At 44.8% G+C, this 20,255-nt stretch overlaps 1 protein-coding gene across 11 annotated transcripts in view; it reads right to left on the bottom strand.

The window, feature by feature from the left end:
• LOC144773009 (uncharacterized) overlaps window positions 1-20,255 on the bottom strand; it is a 631,039-nt gene that overhangs the window by 303,868 nt on the left and 306,916 nt on the right. The window lies entirely within an intron of this gene.

Raw genomic sequence — 20,255 nt, 5'->3', positions numbered from 1 at the left:
AGCATATAAATTATATGATATAATATAGTCTTGTTACCCTTGTCCCAGTTTGCTGAACCTACTCCTTGGGTATTTGTCACTTAGAAGAACCCTATCCCCGACTTAGATGTCCCAGTTATACTGTCCCACACCCTTCACTTCACCAGTTTTAATTTATGGGTATATCAGTATCTAAATTGCATTCACCAATATCCAATTGGCATGCAAATCTGCTTGAAAGCCTCCTCTGCTTCAGACATCCACAGGCATCCACACCTGAATGTCCAGGATCTACCTGAAACTCAAACAAACTAAGAGAGAATTCCTGTTATTTGCCTTGAAGAACAAACAAGATACAGTAAAAACCTCCCTCAATGACATGAACCTTGATGGCTTGCTTCAATCTGAACGTTCACCAAATGCCAAGTCACTTCATCCATCTTGGACAGCATCCTCAACCTCCAGGAACAGATTGCGAAAAAACAAAGACCGCCTTAGATCAGCTCTTGTCTAAAGAAAATCAAACTGTTTCTCCCAGAAAGTGACATCAGAGCTGCTATTTAAAGATCTGTACTCCCACATCTAGAGAAGGTATTGCCCTACTCCATGGCCTCGAAGACACCACACTTCCACACCTTGGGAACATCATACACATCACAGCAAATCTTATCCAGGGCCTGAAGAAATATGATCACATCACCCCTATACTGATGGAACACTGTTTGCTTTATTTTCCACCCCACACCATCTTCAAAACAAGCTACATCATTTACAATGACACTGCTACCAGCAGTCCTGCTTATCTTGTAGAGAAGCTCACCATTTCTAGTAGGGCTCGGCACACCCCAGCCACCACACCATCAGAGTGCAGACTAAGAATTGTAAACATAGAAAAAAGAAGACAACAGGCCTTTTCCATCTATACATTCAGGACATGAAGCAACATCCCTGTATTCATTATGACTCTTTCAACCCTGCTCAAATTTAGGAAAGAGTTGAAGACTCACCTCTTTAAATAACACAACATCACAATACATTAACCATTCACAACCCATTGTCTTCTCATATTGCTAGTTGATCTTATGCTATTCTTTGCCCATGCTCAGCACTTCACTGCCTTTGGCTAGGCTCACGCGTATATGCCTCTTTTCAATGCATGCTTTTTCCCTGCAGGAAATTATAAGGCGGTTGTAACAACGCATGCCATTACCCTGCAAGTCCTAACAATGACTTGCTCAAGGGGGGCACTGGATGTTGAAATGGTATAATTTACTATTCCAACTACAGTATGTGCAACAGTAGGGAAGGTGTTTGTGTTTTAATCCAACACCTTCTTACCCCTCCGCAAGTCGTTGTATCGACTTGCAGAGTAATGGTATGCGTTGTTACACTGCGATCTTTGGAACAACCGCGTTCTAGTTTCATGAGGGGAAAATGTTTCGTGGTAAATCATGTTTACCGGCCCAAACTATAGAAATACCATACACATACTTATGTACATTCATAGCTTCATGCTTTCAGGCTAGATGAGTGGGAGTTGTAGCCCCAATCAGAATGTTTTTCAACACTGAGGCTAGAGCATTATGACATGAAGCAAGAGGTGCATTATCATAAACTCCTTGAAAATCATTTATGGTCCATCTCCTGTTGTTGTGCTCCACCTCTGTAATATACAGAACCTTGTTGAGCATTCGCATACGCCCTTTCACAAACCATAGGTTTACAGCAACAGAGATGTGATCTTCCTATGAACAATTCTCAGAGGCTAAAAATAGGTGTGAACACGCCCTTGAAGAGGCAGGTGATTGACTGTCCTGGTGTCAACCAGTATCCCTTGACCGGTACCTATTCAGCATAGGTATAACTTACTCAGCAAATTTTGACTGCACTACATCCACCTTCAAATGTTTCCAGTTATGATCTATGAGGATGCGGAGATGACCCTCACCTGAACTCGAAACCAGTCCCAGGATACTTGTTTCCGGTCCAGGGAAGACATGGCTTGACAGTTCGGGCTGGACTGTTCCCATGAGGCTCAGTGTCAGACTGATTTGCATATTGCCATATCTGAACTGGGGTGGTGGAGTGAGCTAAAGAATGATGATGGATTAAACCCAGATCAGTTGACTGAGGGGTGAGTGTTTGATTTGCTCAAACGCTCAGTCCATCATCCTCTTTGGTATTGCTTTGTTCACCCTAAAATGGCAGGGTATGCTCAGATGTGAGTCCCTTGCTCACTTTGCCACTGGATTCAAGATAGCCTGGCTGATGAGGGTTATGAACCCGAAACCGGTCCCAGGATGCTTGTTTCCGGTCCAGGGAAGACATGCCTTGACAGTTCAGGCTGGACTGTTTCCATGAGGCACAGGGTCAGACTGATTTTCATTTGGCCATGTCTGAACTGGGGTGATGGAGTGAGCTAAAGAATGATGATGGATTAAACCCAGATCAGTTGACTGGGGTGAGTGTTTAATTTGCTCAAACATTCCATCCATCATCCCCTTTGGTATGACAATGAGATACCTGTCCTTTGTTTGGTTTATTTATTTAACTGAATTCCATTTACTTAAATAAAACGCTGGGTTACATAATGTTTTTATGAGTGCAGGAGGCCGTTGATGTTGCCACATAGAGTGCTCTGCCCTATACTTAAATATGTATCATGGACAACAACACTGATGCAGTTTTAGAATGTATAGTTAGCTGGAATGTTTTTTTTCAAGTGTAGTTATTCATAAGGCTGAAGTAAGCTTCTTATTCGGCCAACTTCTTTTTCGCAGACCTAAGTTAGCTTCTTATTCGGCCAGCATCTTATTCGCTGGTTGAAGTTAGCATCTTATTCAGCCAACATCTTATTCAGCCAGCATTTTATTTGCAGGCAACCTTTTATACAAAATGCAATCATAAATAATTCAATTAACTTCATTTTATGGGACTCTGCATTGCCATACAGTGAATGTTTTTTTTTAAATACAGCACATACCACTTTACGTCTATTAGGATTTAGTCTGACACTAGCAACCTTTCCACCAAAACATGGGACAACTTAGCCACCACCACAATGTAAGCAATGGAGTACCTGGTTGTAAGTTGTCTGAGCTGATCATAATTTGTGGCTTCATATGGGTTGCCTTGACCTTAAAGCATCCCTGGGCAGTTATATTCTAATAAGTAATAATATTCCCCATAGGAAATTCACATTGGATCACAATCATTTTAAAAACAATCCATCCTGCTACAAGCTCCATAAGGACCTACACTGAGCCAAGCAATGTTAGCACCTGTGCCCACTGTGCCACCCTCAAGCCAATGCATTCATATGGAGTTATTGATACACAATTAACCTACATTTCTCCCATCAAGATCAACCTGGCTCATCAATGTTCATATTTATCCTAACACAGGGAGCTCCCATCTACACTACCCATATGTAAATTGCCTGAGCCAAGCAAAATTTCTCTCAACAGGTGGCACCAAACTGGTTGCTCTCACCTCAATGCACTCCTATATAGTCACATGCAAATAAGTAATTGTGGTTCTCTTATAGGAAAAACACATTGGCTCACAAATATGTATTTTGTTTTTCAACCATACCACATCCCCCTACAAGTCCCATAAGGATTTAACCTGAGCCAAGCAACAGTTCCCCTTGTGACCACTGAGCCACTTTCAAACCAATGCGTTCCTATGGCGTTATAGACAAATAAGTAACCATCCTTTCTCCCATGAAGATCAACTTGGCTCAACAATTTTCATATGGATCCTAATAAAGGAAGCTCCTCTCTAGTCTTCTCATATGTAAATTGCCTGAGCTGAGCAAAATTTGTCACAACAGGTCACACCAAACTGGTTGCCCTCACCTCAATGCATTCCTATATTGTTACATGCAAATAAGTAATTATGGTTCTATTATAGGAAAAATACATTGGATAACCAACATTTATTTTGTTTTTCACCCATACCACATTCCCCTACAAGCTCCATAAGGATTTAGCCTGAGCCAAGCAATGGTCCCACCTGTGCCTAATGTGCCACTTTCAAGCCAATGTGTTCATATGCAGTTATAGACAAATAAGTAACCATCCTTTCTCCCATGAAGATCAACCTGGATCAACAATTTTCATATGGATCCTAATAAAAGAAGCTCCCCTCTACACTTCTGATATGTAAATTGCCTGAGCCGAGTACATTTTGTCACAACAGGTGGCACCAAACTGGTTGCCCTCACCTCAATGCATTTCTATATTGTTACATGCCAATAAGTAATTGTGGTTCTCTTATAGGAAAAACACATTGGCTCACAAATATCTATTCTGTTTTTCAAACATACCATATCCCCCTAAAAGCTCCGTAAGGATTTAGCCTGAGCCAAGCAACGGTTCACATTGTGCCCACTTTACCACTTTCAAGCCAATGCGTTCCTATGGCGTTATAGACAAATAAGTAACCATCCTTTCTCCCATGAAGATCAACTTGGCTCAAGAATTGTCATATGGATCCTAATAAAGGAAGCTCCCCTCTACACTTCTGATATGTAAATTGCCTGAGCTGAGCAAAATTTGTCACAACAGGTCACACCAAACTGGTTGCCCTCACCTCAATGCATTCCTATATAGTTACATGCAAATAAGTAATTGTGGTTCTATTTTAGGAAAAATACATTGGCTAACAAACATTTATTTTGTTTTTCACCTATACCACATTCCCGTCAAGCTCCATAAGGATTTAGCCTGAGCCAAGCAACGGTCCCACCTGTGCTTACTGTGCCACTTTCAAGCCAATGCGTTCCTATGCAGTTATAGACAAATAAGTAACCATGCTTTCTCCCATGAAGATCAACTTTGCTCAACAATTTTCATATGGATCCTAATAAAGGGAGCTCCCCTCTACACTTCTGATATGTAAATTGCCTGAGCCAAGCACATTTTGTCACAACAGGTGGAACCAAACTGGTTGCCCTCACCTCAATGCATTCCTATGTTGTTACATGCCAATAAGTAACTGTGGTTCTCTTATAGGAAAAACACATTGGCTCACAAATGTCTATTTTGTTTTTGAAACATACCATATCCCCCTAAAAGCTACGTAAGGATTTAGCCTGAGCCAAGCAACAGTTCACATTGTGCCCACTGTGCCAGTTTCAAGCCAATGCGTTCCTATGCAGTTATAAACGAATAAGTAACCATCTTTTTTCCCATGAAGATCAACTTGGCTCACCCCTTTTCATACTGATCCTAAGAGAGAACCCTTCTAGACTACCTATATATCATATCCCTGAGCAGGCAAAATTGCTCAATACAGGTGGCACCAAACGGGGTGCCAAAACCTCAATGTATTCCTATGTAGTTATGACTGATTAGGCAATTGCAGTTCCCTTATAGATAAATCACATTGGCTCACAAATATGTATTATCTTTTATAGCATACCGCATCCCTCTACAAGCTCCATGAGGATTTAGCCTGAGCCATGTAATAATTCCACTAAAATATGTGCCACCTCTGCCACCCGCCTTCCAATACATTCCCTTTAGAGCTATATGCGAATAAGAAACCTTTCCTTCTCCCATGAATATCAACTTGGCTCACCAATTCTCATCTCCATCCCAGCAAAGGGAGCACCCGTCTACACTACCAATAAGTGATTTGCCTGAGCCGATCAAAATTTGTCACAACAGCTGGCACCAAACGAAGTGCCTTCACCTCAATGCATTCTTAAATAGTTACTTGCTAATAAGTATTTGTGGTTCTCATATTGGAAAAATACATTGGCTCACAAAAATTGATTTTATTTTTCAAACACACCTTGTCCCCGTACAAGCTCCATAAGGATTTAGCCTGAGCCAAGAAACGTTTCCCCCTGTGCCCACTCTGCCACTTTCTAGATGCGTTCCTATGGAGATATAGACAAATAAGTATCCATCCTTTCTCCCATGAAGATGAACTTGGCTCACCAATTTTTATACTGATCCTAATGAAGAGAGCACCCCACTACACTACCTATATGCAAATTCCCTGAACCAAGCAAAATCACTCACAACAGGTGGCACAAAACAGGGTGCCCTCACCTCAACGTGTTTCTGTGGGATCACTGACAGAATATCGAGGATCAAAATATCGACCTGACAGAATATCGCTGACAAATAATCGACTACCAGATTATTAAATTCCTATCTACAAGCAGGCAAGTACAAAAATATTGAATCCTAAATATCGTTGTAAAAATTATAGTTGCTAAAATATCAACTTTTTTAGATCTCCTAAAAGTAATGTAAAATTAATGAAATAATAACTATAATTCAGTAAAAGATACTTAAAAATACTTAAATAACCTTAAAATTAATAAATAATAAATGTAAGTAAAAAAAATAAACATGCATTTTTATTACATATATTAACTTAATATTATTAAAAAGTAATTCATATTTTTAATAATGCAATGTTAAAAATTCATTTTTAATATAATTACAAATATATATATATAATCGTATAATATAATTAAAAAAAATACATTATATATAATAAGTTAAAAGATTAAAATTAATTAAAAATTTTTTTTTATATTTTACACTAAATTAAATATAACAATACTAAAAAAAATGCATAACGTACAAGATAACATTTCTATTTCCACTCCAACAAGTGGTACAGTAGGGAAAATGTTGCATAGCTGGTATATATAGAGAAAGCGTTGGATAGCGGGAGGGTAAAATTTGCTATTCCCACTCCAGTGAGTGCCACAGTAGGGAAAGCGTTGAATAGCGGGAGGGTAAAAATTACTATTCCCACTCCAATGAGAGCAACAGTAGGGAAAGCGTTGGATAGCGGGAGGGTAAACATTACAATTCCCACTTCAGTGCGTGCAACAGTAGGGAAAGCGTTGGATAGCGGGAGGGTAAAAATGACTATTCCCACTCCAGTGAGTGCAATAGTAGGGAAAGCATTGGATAGCGGGAGGGTTAAAATTACTATTCCCACTCCAGTGAGTGTAACAGTAGGGAAAGCGTTGGATAGTGGGAGGGTACAAATTTCCATTCCCACTCCAGTGAGTGCAGCAGTAAGGAAAATGTTAGCGAAGGGGAATAATTTAATATACCCACTCCTGAAATAAAATTAATATTAATTAACAATGATTTATTTTGTAAAAATTAATTTACCTCCCACCCGTTTACCCTATAAACATCACCTACAATATTGTAACATATTAATAAATTAACATACTTAATTACCAATTAATTAATTAATTAATTACAATTAGCAATATAATTAATTAACATGCTTATACATCTTTAATAATTAATATCTAATTAATTTAATAAAAAATATCTCACAATTAATATAATTACCAATTGAATATTAGTAATTAATTTATAATTAGGTATTAATAAATGAATTAACTTAATTAACAATATCATTTACTAAATAATAAATTATTAAGTCATAAAATAATATATTAATTTATTTCAATTAAATTACTTCACACCCTATTCCCCTATAAACCCACAACTCGATACGGAATTAAATTACACAAAACTTAATTAACATCAAATTCATTACTTTTACAAAATTTAAACAAACATTACAAACAAAAAACATACTTTTAACACATATTCTTACCTGCATTTCGATATTCTGCACCACTATATTTTTGCAATTTGATATTCTGTCCATTCGAAATCAAAACCTCGATATTCTGTCCAGTCAATATCTTTTTTTCAATACTGTGACTAGTTACCGTTTCTGTGCAGTTATATCTGAATAGTCAATTGCAGTTACCTTATAGGAAAATCACATTGGCCCACCAATATGTATTTTGTTTTTCAAGCATACTGTATCACCCTATAAGATCCACAAGGATTTAGCTTGAGCAAAGGAACATTTCCACCCAAACATGGGACCACTGCGCCACCCACTAGCCAAATCATTCCTATGGAGCTATAGGCAAATAAGAAGCCATCCTTTCTTCCATGAAGATCAACTTGGCTCCCCAATTTTCATCTTCATCCTACCAAAGGGAGCACCCATCTACAATACCGATATGTGATTTGCCTGAGCTCATCAAACTTTGTTACAACAAACGGCACCAAATGGAGTGCCCTCACCTAAATGCATTCCCATATAGTTCCATGTAAATAAGTAATTGTGCTTCTCTTACTAGAAAAACACATTGGTTCACAAACATGTATTTTGTTTTTCAAACATTCCACATCCCCCTACAAGCTCCATAATGTTTTTGCCTGAGCCAAGCAACTTTTCCACCTGTGCCCAGAGTGCCTCTTTCAAATCAATGCATTCCTATTGAATTATAGATGAATAAGAAACAATACTTTCACTCCTGAAGATCAACTTTTCTCACCAGTGTTCATACAGATCCTAATAAAGAGAGCACCCTTCTACCCTACTTGCATGTAAATTGCTTGAGCCGATCAAAATTTCTCACAACAGGTGGCACCAAACGGGTGCCCTCACCTCAATGTATTATGTCTGAATAGATAATTGCAGTACCGTTATAGGAAAATCACATTGCTTACACATATGTATGCTGTTTTCCAACATAGCTCATTCCCTTACAAGCTTCATAAGGATTTAGCCTGATACAGTCTGGTTTCAGCGGCTGCAAATATAAAAGTGCTGGGCAAACCTGGTTAAAACTAAGCCTCTTTAGAAGGGGGAGTAAAAAATGTCTTCGGGGTACTTCATAGAATCTGCAGAGGAACATGAAGTGTAGCAGATCCTGTGGAGACAGATTGTGGCAGCCACAGGTTGCTAACACCTGTCCTCTGCTTTTCCCTTTTGGGACGGCAATTAAAAGATGAAAAAAATCAAGACGAAACCTAGACAATAAAAACTGCTCATATGTGGTCAGTGTTCCCAAGAGGTATGGCTCTGTCAATGGATGGGTTTTTAAGGTCAAAAATTTACAGACGCTTAGATACATAGTTCCTGTTCATCTCTGTCAAATTTCCTTGTGCAAATGAATGCTTTTTTCACCAGCTTAATGTCCTTTTTTGTTATGGTTGAGGGTTTTAGAAACAGTTCTGGGCGACCCAGCTCGAAAAGGCGACCTTTTATATACTTCAGCCAAGGAATTCTGGACATATGTTCCAAGGACATACAGTCCATTCGGATCTGCTGGGTAAGTTTTAGTTCTTTGTTCGGCCAACGCTTAAGCCAGAACACTAAAGGGCACAAAGCAAGAGTATTGCACAGGAAAGGGGTCCCAAGTTCTTCGTGGCTCTCAGATTCGATAAGCCAGTTGGCATTCCCAGCAGACGCTTTAAACATTGTTCTCTTCCACCAGTAGCGCATCTGCGGTGGTATACCCCCAAACTTCACTACCATAACATGCAGTTGACACACCCTTCACCTGTAAATTTTAAGCATAGCTGCGATTGGACACTTGCCCATCTTAGCAGCAAAGCTTAAAATGGCAGCAGTGATTCACATGAGCTCCCCCTTTTACCTTGTGATAAGTGGCCTCCGCTTCAGGCGATCTTCCAATACGACCCCCAGATATGAAAAGATTGACTTTGTGGGGACCTTCGCAGAACCTACAGAGAAGGGAAACTTTTTCGTTGGACGGGCCCCTACCTTCATGATATACGATTTTGCATTATTGATCGCTAGATCTCGAAACCGCATTAAGTTCAGGAAAGCATCTAGTAAGGATTGAAGTCCTCTAGCGGTTCTCGCTATCAGGACAGTGTCGTCCACATATAGGAGGACGGGAGACCCCGGCGACCCACATATGGAAAATCAGCCCCCGTAGATAACAGTGCACCCTTGAGGTCGTTAATCTATAGATTGAATAGGAAGGGGGCCAAGATACAGCCATGCCTCAGCCCTCTTTCAATACTAAATTCCATGGAAACCCAGAGATTCTGTGCGTATCTGATGTTAGCTTTGGTGTCCCGATGCAGATCCATTAGAAAGTCCATGATGGGGGTCTCCACTCCCATGGCCCTCATGGACTGCCACAGTTTGACTCGATTTACACAGTCAAACGAGGACGATAGGTCCATGTAGGCCATGTATATTGTACCTGGGCGGGCCACTGTGTACTTACCAAGGATCAGGTACAGGTTTAAACATTGGGCCCCCGTGGACCACCCCGCTCGAAATCCATATTGGGTATCGGCGATGATATTGCGCTCCTCTTCCCAGAGAGATAATCTTTGCAGTAGTACCCCTCCAACCACCTTAGTTACAGAGTCGATGAGAGATATTAGCCAATAACAGTGCGTACTGTTTTGGTCCCCCTTTTTTAACACTGGTACAATGGGGAATGTAGCCCATGATGCTGGGCTACCGTCCCTGGCCACCGCATTCAAGACGGCCACCAGGATTGGAGCCCAGACGGAAGGATCCGATTTATAGAGGTCTGGCGGGATTCCGTCCGGGCCGGGAGCCTTGTTCCTCGTTAAAGCCTGCAATTCCTGCCTCTACCTCTGATATCTTGAAGACCAATTGGTTGGTAATTCTTATCCAAAGAGACTGGTCGTGATAACCCATAGAACCCTTAAACATAGATTGAATGTGGGCCACCCATTCATCTACCGTGATGTTGGAGCTCATGGTATTGCTTGTATCATCAGAGAACAGGGGTCTATTAACAATGCCCCAGAACTGTGTACCGTTCATTAGTGTGTTGGACTCTAGCAACTCCCTCCATGCCTCCTCCTTCAGTGTTCTCTTGCGGGCGACTAGGGCCTGCTTGTATCCTGTAAGACAGGCCCGTATGTGTGGGGGGTTTCTCTGGACTTCTTTCAGGGCTTCCTTTAACTTGTGTGCTGCCTGAGAACAGGAGGAATCAAACCATCTTGGGTTTGAATTAGATACCTTACAGGTTGGAGTCGTCAGAAGTTCCCCTACTTTATGTGAGTTGGAGCTGAATGCACTGAGAACGTTCTTTGGCAAGCTCTCCGGTTGGGCACAAAAGGCAATTTTGGTTACACATGCTTCTCTCACTTCCCTGTAAAAAGCATCTGGGTCAATCTGGGACCATTTTAGACAACACCCACCATCTGTAGGTCTCATGATTCCTTTTACCCTGCCCCTGGGTTTGCTGGCTAGGAATACACCACAGAAAAATACACAGCTAGGGTTGTGATCACTGTAACCAGTATCCTTGATGGTAAACCTCTGATAGAGGGACTGAGAGGAGGAAGAGACTAAAATATGGTCTATGAAAGACCCAGTACCTCTTCCTTTAAAGGTAGGAGTATGGTTCTTGCTATTTTGGGCAGAGAGGGATATCAATGTCAACAAATCAAATTCATTTACTAGATTATTTAGTTAATCCCCCTGTGGTGAGTGTTCAAAGTGAAACCCCCTCATTCTGTGGCATCCCATGTCAGACATGTTCGTGGTCTTTGGCTCACCTATTTTCATCTTCATCCTAGCAAAGGGAGCACCTGTCCACTCTCCCTACATGTAAATTGCCTGAGCCGATCAAAATTTGTCACAACAGGTGGCACCAAACTGGTAGCCCTTACCTCAATGCATTCCTATATAGTTAGATGCAAATAAGTCATTGTGTTTCTCTTTTAGTGAAAACACATAGCTCATAAATATGTGTTTGGTTTTTTAAATACACCACACCCCTCCATAAGGAATCAGCCTGTGCCAAGCAACGTTTATGGCTGTGCCCATTGTGCCACTTTAAGCCTATGCGTTCCCATGAAGTTATAGACAAATAAGTAACCATATTTTCTCTCATGAAGATTAACTTGGCTCACCAATTTTTATACTGAGCCTAATAAAGAGAGCACTGCTATGGAGTATGGGTCGCATACAAGGACCAGCTTTGACCCACTGAAAAGTACCTTAGTGGTGTTGTTGACAGACACGAGATGTGGAAAGCAAAAGCCGATGCTTCGGAGCCAAAGCACAGGATTATCAGTAATACGTTGTCGTTGAGACGTTCAAATCAATGATTCATTGTGCTCAAACCGTACGATGTAGGCGATGCAATGGAAATTGGAGGCGATGCGCCGCGCAATGAGATGGCTTCTTTCCTGGTGGCAGTAACAATGCATCGGCATGGTGTGAGATGCACTGGTTCCGATCAGTGCAACAGCATTGATGTGTGGATTCTAGCAGTTGCAGTACTTTATACACACTTCCAAGGGCCCAGGACTGGATTGGTACTACTTGGTTAAGACATGCAGCAAGCAATGTTCAGGTGCTGTTGCAGGAAGATGAGAAGTCTTTGATGACCCTGAGACTTAGAATAGGGTATAAGCCAGCATGTGAAATCAGCCCAGTCCTTCCGCAGCAGGGCGGAGGGTGGTAGGCAGCAGGGCAGCACAGCATAACGGCGGTTCTTCCAGAGCAGCAGTCCAGCAGAGTGGAAAACCTTGTAGCAGCACAGCAGGCCTTCCCACGGGCAGAGTTCTTCACAGGTCCAGTAGTGTACTCAAGTGGTAGGGACCCAGTAGTTATAACAAATTGTGCATTTGAAGTGGGGGGTGACTTCAAAGAATGGACTTTGGAGTGCACAGATGTCTTTTCTTCATACCCTTGCTCTAGATTCACCACAGGGTGGTATGCAGCCCTTTGTGTGGGGATAGGATACAGCCTGTTCAGGCATGTCAGCTCCTCCCTCACCCTGTCCAGGATGACCCATTAGGATGCTGATGGCTCACCAGCCACATCTAAGCTTCCTTTGTGTGTGGCTGTCTAGAGGGAAGGCACAAAGTCCATTTGTCACCCACCCCAGATGTGTTTTGAAGACAGACCGCAGGCACAAAATGTTAAGAGCAAAACAATGGCATCTTTCTAAAAGTTGCATTTTCAATAGGGTAATGATAAATTCACCTTTATCAATGAAGAGGGTTTATCATTACCATTCCAATGATATGAAACATAATCAACCTACTCCTACTCCAAAATAAGTTCTCACTGTTAATCTAGAAGAGGGGTAGGCTACACAGTGGTGAAAAATGAATTTGGGAGTTTTTCACTACCAGGACATGTAAAACTATCCTACCTTTTAATTACACAGCACCCTGGCCTATGGGCCATATTGGGTCTGCCTTAGAGGTGACTTATATGTAATAAAAGTGAAGTTTAAGGCTAGACAAGAGGTTCTAAATGGCATGTCTACATGGCAGTATAAACTGCATACACAGGCTTTTCAGTGGAAGGCCTGAGACATGTTTAAAGTGCTACTTGTGTGGGTGGCGCAATCTGTGCTGCAGGCCCACTAGAAGCATTTCATGTAGTGCATTTTACTAGGGGTTTATAAGTTATTTACGTATGCTGATTATGGATAGGTCAATCAAACCATGATTTAGTGGAAAAGCACATATATTTTAACACTTGTTGGCAGTGGTAAAGTGCTCAGAGTCCTAAAGCTAACATAAAGAAATCAGCAAAAATATGAAGAAAGCAGGCAAAACGTTTGAGGAAGAAAACTCAAAGGCCGTCAGGTCTAACACGCATTTTCCACATTACCTTTTTTAATCCTTGAGCTTCTGAACTGTCTGGAAAATTGCAAGGGGGCATTATGGCTACCTTCCTCAGCATGCTCCATCTTTCCTTCCTACACCATTCTGGCAGGACTCCTTTCTGTCTGAGTCTAGCATGTGAACTATGACAGTCCCAGACACAAAAGTTACTTAAATGTATCCCATGCGCCATAAGAGGGAGAGGTGTAGTGCAGCTGCCAGGACGGCTGACACCAGAGCGTGGGGGGCATGGTTAAATCACCGCTGGCAGCTCAGCTCAGCATTTTGTGACTCTGGGCAATAGATCACTTAGGGGCTGTTAGACCTGTCTGCTTCTGAGAGTCCCCTCACCATTATGATTTCTTTTGTTTCCCTGTACCTCCCAAAATTTGTCGCTTTTCTTTGTCTGCCAGGACTTTTTATGTGTTGTTTCATGGGGTTAGATGTTCCTTGAAGCCCAGTTGCTCACCAGGTTTGTGGCACCTATTTACAAGACATGGTGAAACCGGTGGCATTACAAACTGGGGTTGTCAACCCAAAGATATGGCCCTAAAATGGTAGACACCCTTTTCCCTCATGTGAGTGACTCCAATTGGAGCCTTCATGAACTTTGACCTTTAGAGGTTTTGGCGCCCTTTGTTTAGCGCGCTTTTCTGACAGGAATTTCTTATTTTCTCTCAGGTACACACAATGGCTGCTCTAGAACCACAGTACGGTGGCTCAGAATGGCCTAAATACACCTCCAAAGGGCCATGTCATTGTCACAGCCAGAGAAGGTTCTGGAACCTTCTGGCTCGTGCCAGCACCCCAGGGCACTGGCTATATAAGGCTCAGTCCCTGGCGGCCATTTTAGATTCATTCTAGATTCCAGACTTGACACCAGATTGACACCTGCCCTGTTGACCCCGGAGGCGGCTGGTAGCGCGGGCAGTAGAGCGGCAAAAGTCATTGGCATTGACCCTGACTGGCGTTCCAGTTATCCGCATTTGTGGCGACCTTGCGCCTACAGCGCCTGCCCAGCGAGTGCCTCATCACCCCCAAAGACTGTGGCCAATATTGTGTGCCTCCGCCCCCCCGGTTGTGAATTGTGACAGATTTCACGAGTAGCGTGGCGAGAGCAAGTTCGCCGCGACAGTCGACTGTACCCCCTTCGCGACAGGCGCCTCTGGAGCGGAGCTCGGACGGCTCCGAGCCCCACCAGCGTGGAGCGCTTCCTGCGCGGACTGAAGGTGAGGTGGTGCACCGGGGCGGGGAGCGCCAGCCTTTGTTGGGCGGGACTAGCGTCCCTGCCACTCCCCAGTGACCCAGAAGTTGTGGCCGTGGGTGGGAACCACCCTGAATGCAGAAGTCAGAGGGAGGTCCGGTGAGCCCCTAGGAACCCCGTCGCTGGTGTGAGGAGTGCTGTGCCCTGACTGAATCGCTTTTCGATCACAGCCAACGTGAGGTGGGCCCGTTTCTTCCAGTAATGTGCAGCGTTGTAAAGGAACTGTGAACCGGCATTGTTTTCATTAAGCGCGGAAGGTGCGTGACCTCGCCGGCAGCCTGTTCGTGAGTCTAAAGACTTTGAACTGGTACCGCCTGAGTGCAAGTGATGACAAAGCCCGTAAGCGCGTAGAGACTCCACCGGCAAGTAGAGATCCTATCCCGGTGACAGCCACAAGCAAATGAGATGTTCACTGTGTTTCCTTGCCTTTTTAGATACACGTGCGTACTCCTTGAATGAGTCCCAAAACGCATTCTGTGCCCAGAGAAGCCTGTATGCATTGTTAATGAAACCAACACAAACTGTAAGAGTTATCCTTCCAAATTTAAACGTAATGCAAATGTGATGTTCCTGAAATATTTAATTGGTGGCAGCGATACCAGAATGAACATGTGTTTATTTATTTAAATGAACCAGTATTTATTCTGCTAGGCGAAAGTGATATATAATTTATTAATTTGTGATATTGATTGCTGATAATATTTATTCTATTTATTGATGCTATTTATTCCTGATATTTATTTTATTTATTGATGCTATTTATTCTTGATACTATTTATGGAACTACTCATTATGGAATTGAAGTCCTGAAATGTATGACTAAAAGAAATGTATATGTGCTATCCCAGTCATCCCAATTTACAGAGAATTTTTACATAAAGGAATCGTATTTTTCTACAGCAGTGGTGTGGTGTCCTTCTTTTTGGTGTGGCTGCACAGGGGGTTATTATTGGGTCAAAGCCGGCTTAACACTACAGCCTTCACTTGCCTTGTCACTTGTGCCAAGCTACCCCCTTTGTGCTGGGCTTGTCCATCGCAGGTCCAACATAAAATTGGTGCTCAGCGGTTGGGATCACGAGCCGTGCTTGTTTTGTACCCCATAATAATTCAGTGTGCACCACAGGTACACACCCGGAGTTTTCTCCTAGCGGCCCTCTAATTCAATCTTTTGCTTTTTCCAAATTCTTCCTGGAGGTGGGTAGAGGTGACCCTCAGAGTTCCTATCCTTGTAACCTACTTCGGGGTGGTTGTCCACACTTTTCACTGACAAGATGGAATTCGAAATGTCAGAGCTGGAGACCTATACTGTGGCACAGCTCAAGGATTTCTGTCAGGAAAGGGGAGTGTTCGTTAGGCGAGGGGCCAAAAGAGAGGAGCTCCGTACTAGTCTGCGAGCCTGGGTGGAAGCGCACACGGAGGGAACGGTAGAGGAGGAGGAGTCAGACAGAGGTACTGTCATTGAGGGAACTGCGGAATGTCCCCTGGGGGTGGGTGAGATGTCAATCAGCCCCAAGGTAGCCTCACGGGAGGGCAGCAGTGTATCCTCAAGAGGGTTGTCAGAGACCGAGTTAGCCGACAGGAGAGAGGAGAGACAGTTCAGATGGGAGTTGGCCAAGCTGGAGATGGAAGATAGGAGAGAGAGAGAAGGGAGGAGGATGGAACATGAGCTCAAGCTACGAGAGCTCGACCTCCAGGCCCGTAACATCACTCCGGGGGGTGTCGAGTCAAAGGAATTTGTCAGGGAGCCCAGGCCTCATTTACTCAAGGACGTAGTTGCCAGTTACACCGCTGGAGACGACATAGCCAAGTGGCTGACAGCCTATGAGGTCTCCTTAAGAGCCCATGGGATCCATGAGAAGCATTGGGGTGGTGGATTATACCGGTACATGCCTCCGACAGGTAGGGATGCCCTATTGGCCCTAGACCGGGAGGAGATGGTAGACTACCCCGCCATGAAGGTGGCGCTCATCAGAAAGTTTGGGTTGACCCCAGAGAAATACCGGCAAAGGTTCAGGGGCAGCCACAAACTGAGCTCACAGAATTGGGTTGACTTCCTGGATTATGCCAAGAAAGCCCTAGATGGGTGGGTCAAAGGTAGTGAGGTGGAAGACTATCGAGGGTTGTACAACCTAATACTCAAGGAACATCTACTCGAGAAATGTCTTCCCGAGCTGAGGCAACACCTGGTAGACAGCAAACTTACTTGCCCCCATAAGCTTGCTGAGGAGGCAGACATTTGGGTAAGTACCGGAGTGTCTACGAGGGGGACGGGAGGAGATTCTCAGAAGTCCGGACAGGGCGCTACTCAGAAGAAAGGGGGAGAAGATAACAAGAAACAGGAGTTCTCCAAAGGCCCCCAAAATAACTTTAAGGGGAAAAGTCACTTTTCCAATTCTAAGGCTATCCCGCAAAAGAACCCTAATCCTGGCCAGAGTCAGCAGCCAAGGGTTATCCATTGCTTTGAGTGCGGTGGTATTGGACATTATAAGGGAGACGTGAAATGCCCAAAGAGGCCACCCCCTCCCACTGGAGGAAAGACCCTGGGAGTCACTAGTGTAGCGCTCGGGGAGGAGATGCCCTTAGATAAGGGAAGGGAGAGGGTGGGTGTCACCTTAGTGTCCCTGGGAGATCGGGAGATGGTTCCAAAGATCCAGGTGCCCTCAAATACTACCAAGTATGGGCAGTGGGTCACCATCAATGGCCATAGAGGGGAAGCTCTGAGAGATACAGGAGCCAGTATGACTATGGTAAGGAGTCATCTGGTATCCTTGGAGCAGGTGATTCCAGGCGTACTTCATCCAGCCGCGATGTCTGACGGCAGAATGGGCCACTATCCCGTGGCCGAGGTTCCCTTTGAGTGGGGAGGGGTTGCAGGTTCACTTCGAGTTGCCGTAAGCCCCGCCGTGCCAGTCGATTGTCTGCTGGGAAATGATATGGAGCACAATGCTTGGAAGGAGGTGGAATACCGGACTCATACTGAGATGCTGGGTACACCTGATTGGGCCTGTGTGAGTGCCAGGTCTGCGGCTGCTCGGGAGGAGAAGTCGCGTGGGTTGGAGCCTGGAACAATGGCCCACCCAGCTGCTGATGAGGGAACATCTCGAGGACAGGAAGAGCCTGCCTCGATGTCCGTGCCCCGTGAGACGGATAGGCCACCTGCGGAGGTGGACCCGGAGTCCGCGGAGGAGGACATGGTTCCGTTGGAGGACTTGCCTATCCCCGCTGAGTGGCGAGTGGAGGGAGGACCATCCAGGGAGGATCATTTGCAGCATTTGCAAGCCGTTCTCCAGGCCCTGGAACGGGCTGGCTTGACGATCAAGGCCAGCAAATGTCAGATTGGACAGGGGTCGGTAGTGTACTTAGGTCACTTGGTGGGCAGGGGAACGGTGCGGCCCCTTCAGGCGAATATTGAGGCAATCATGGCCTGGAAACCCCCCAAGACCCAGAGTGAGGTCCGAGCCTTCCTGGGCCTCACAGGTTACTACAGACGATTCGTAAAGGGGTATGGCACTATCGTGGCACTCCTTACAGAACTCACAGCCAAAAAGCAACCCAGGAGAGTCATCTGGACGGAGGCTTGCCAGCGAGCCTTCGACACTCTGAAACAAGCATTGTGTAAAGCTCCAGTCCTGAAGGCTCCAGATTTTTCCAAAGAGTTCATTGTCCAGACAGATGCATCCGACATTGGCATTGGGGCGGTATTATCGCAACTCAATGAAGAGGGTCTGGATCAACCCGTGGTCTTTCTGTCACGGAGACTGCTTCCCCGGGAACAGAGGTGGAGTACCATCGATCGGGAAGCCTTTGCGGTGGTCTGGGCACTGAAGAAGCTGCGACCATACTTGTTTGGTTCACACTTCCTTGTTCAGACAGACCACCGACCCTTCGTTGGCTCATGCAAATGAAGGGGGAAAACCCCAAACTGTTGAGGTGGTCTATCTCCCTACAGAAATGGACTTTCGGGTGGAACACCGGCCCGGAGTGGACCACGCCAATGCAGACGGTCTCTCCAGGTATTTCCACCTTAGTGTTGAGGACTCCCAAGGGGTTGGGTAGTTCTCCCCACTTTCATCTGGGGGGGACGCGTGTTAGACCTGTCTGCTTCTGAGAGTCCCCTCACCATTATGATTTCTTTTGTTCCCCTGTACCTCTCAAAATGTGTCACTTTTCTTTGTCTGCCAGGACTTTTTATGTGTTGTTTCATGGGGATAGATGTTCCTTGAAGCCCAGTTGCTCACCAGGTTTGTGGCACCTATTTACAAGACATGGTGAAACCGGTGGCATTACAAACTGGGGTTGTCAACCCAAAGATATGGCCCTAAAATGGTAGACACCCTTTTCCCTCATGTGAGTGACTCCAATTGGAGCCTTCATGAACTTTGACCTTTGGAGGTTTTTGGTGCCCTTTGTTTAGCGCGCTTTTCTGACAGGAATTTCTTATTTTCTCTCAGGTACACAAAATGGCTGCTCTAGAACCACAGTACGGTGGCTCAGAATGGCCTAAATACACCTCCAAAGGGCCATGTCATTGTCACAGCCAGAGAAGGTTCTGGAATCTTCTGGCTCGTGCCAGCACCCCAGGGCACTGGCTATATAAGGCTCAGTCCCTGGCAGCCATTTTAGATTCATTCTAGATTCCAGACTTGACACCAGATTGACACCTGCCCTGTTGACCCCTGAGGCGGCTGGTAGTGCGGGCAGTAGAGTGGCAAAGGTCATTGGCATTGACCCTGACTGGCGTTCCAGTTATCTGCATTTGTGGCGACCTTGCGCCTACAGCGCCTGCCCAGCGAGTGCCTCATCACCCCCAAAGACTGTGGCCAATATTGTGTGCCTCCGCCCCCCCGGTTGTGAATTGTGACAGATTTCACGAGTAGAGTGGCGAGAGCAAGTTCGCCGCGACCGTCGACTGTACCCCCTTCGCGACAGGCGCCTCTGGAGGGGAGCTCGGACGTCTCCGAGCCCCACCAGCGTGGAGCGCTTCCTGCGCAGACTGAAGGTGAGGTGGTGCGTCGGGGCGGGGAGCGCCAGCCTTTGTTGGGCGGGACTAGCGTCCCTGCCACTCCCCAGTGACCCAGAAGTTGTGGCCGTGGGCGGGAACCACTCTGAATGCGGAAGTCAGAGGGAGGTCCGGTGAGCCCCTAGGAACCCCGTCGCTGGTGTGAGGAGTGCTGTGCCCTGACTGAATCGCTTTTCGATCACAGTCAACGTGAGGTGGGCCCGTTTCTTCCAGTAATGTGCAGCGTTGTAAAGGAACTGTGAACCGGCATTGTTTTCATTAAGCGCGGAAGGTGCGTGACCTCGCCGGCAGCCTGTTCGTCAGTCTAAAGACTTTGAACTGGTGCCGCCTGAGTGCAAGCGATGACAAAGCCCGTAAGCGCGTAGAGACTCCACCGGCAAGTAGAGATCCTATCCCGGTGACAGCCACGAGCAAATGAGATGTTCACCGTGTTTCCTTGCCTTTTTAGATACACGCGCGTACTCCTTGAATGAGTCCCAAAACGCATTCTGTGCCCAGACAAGCCTGTATGCATTGTTAATGAAACCAACACAAACTGTAAGAG

This window comes from Lissotriton helveticus, chromosome 8 (genome assembly GCF_964261635.1).
Source record: "Lissotriton helveticus chromosome 8, aLisHel1.1, whole genome shotgun sequence".
In the NCBI taxonomy this organism is placed as follows: Eukaryota; Metazoa; Chordata; class Amphibia; order Caudata; family Salamandridae; genus Lissotriton; species Lissotriton helveticus.
Note: the sequence above shows the minus strand (reverse complement) of the source record. Positions and strands in the feature narration are given on the sequence as shown.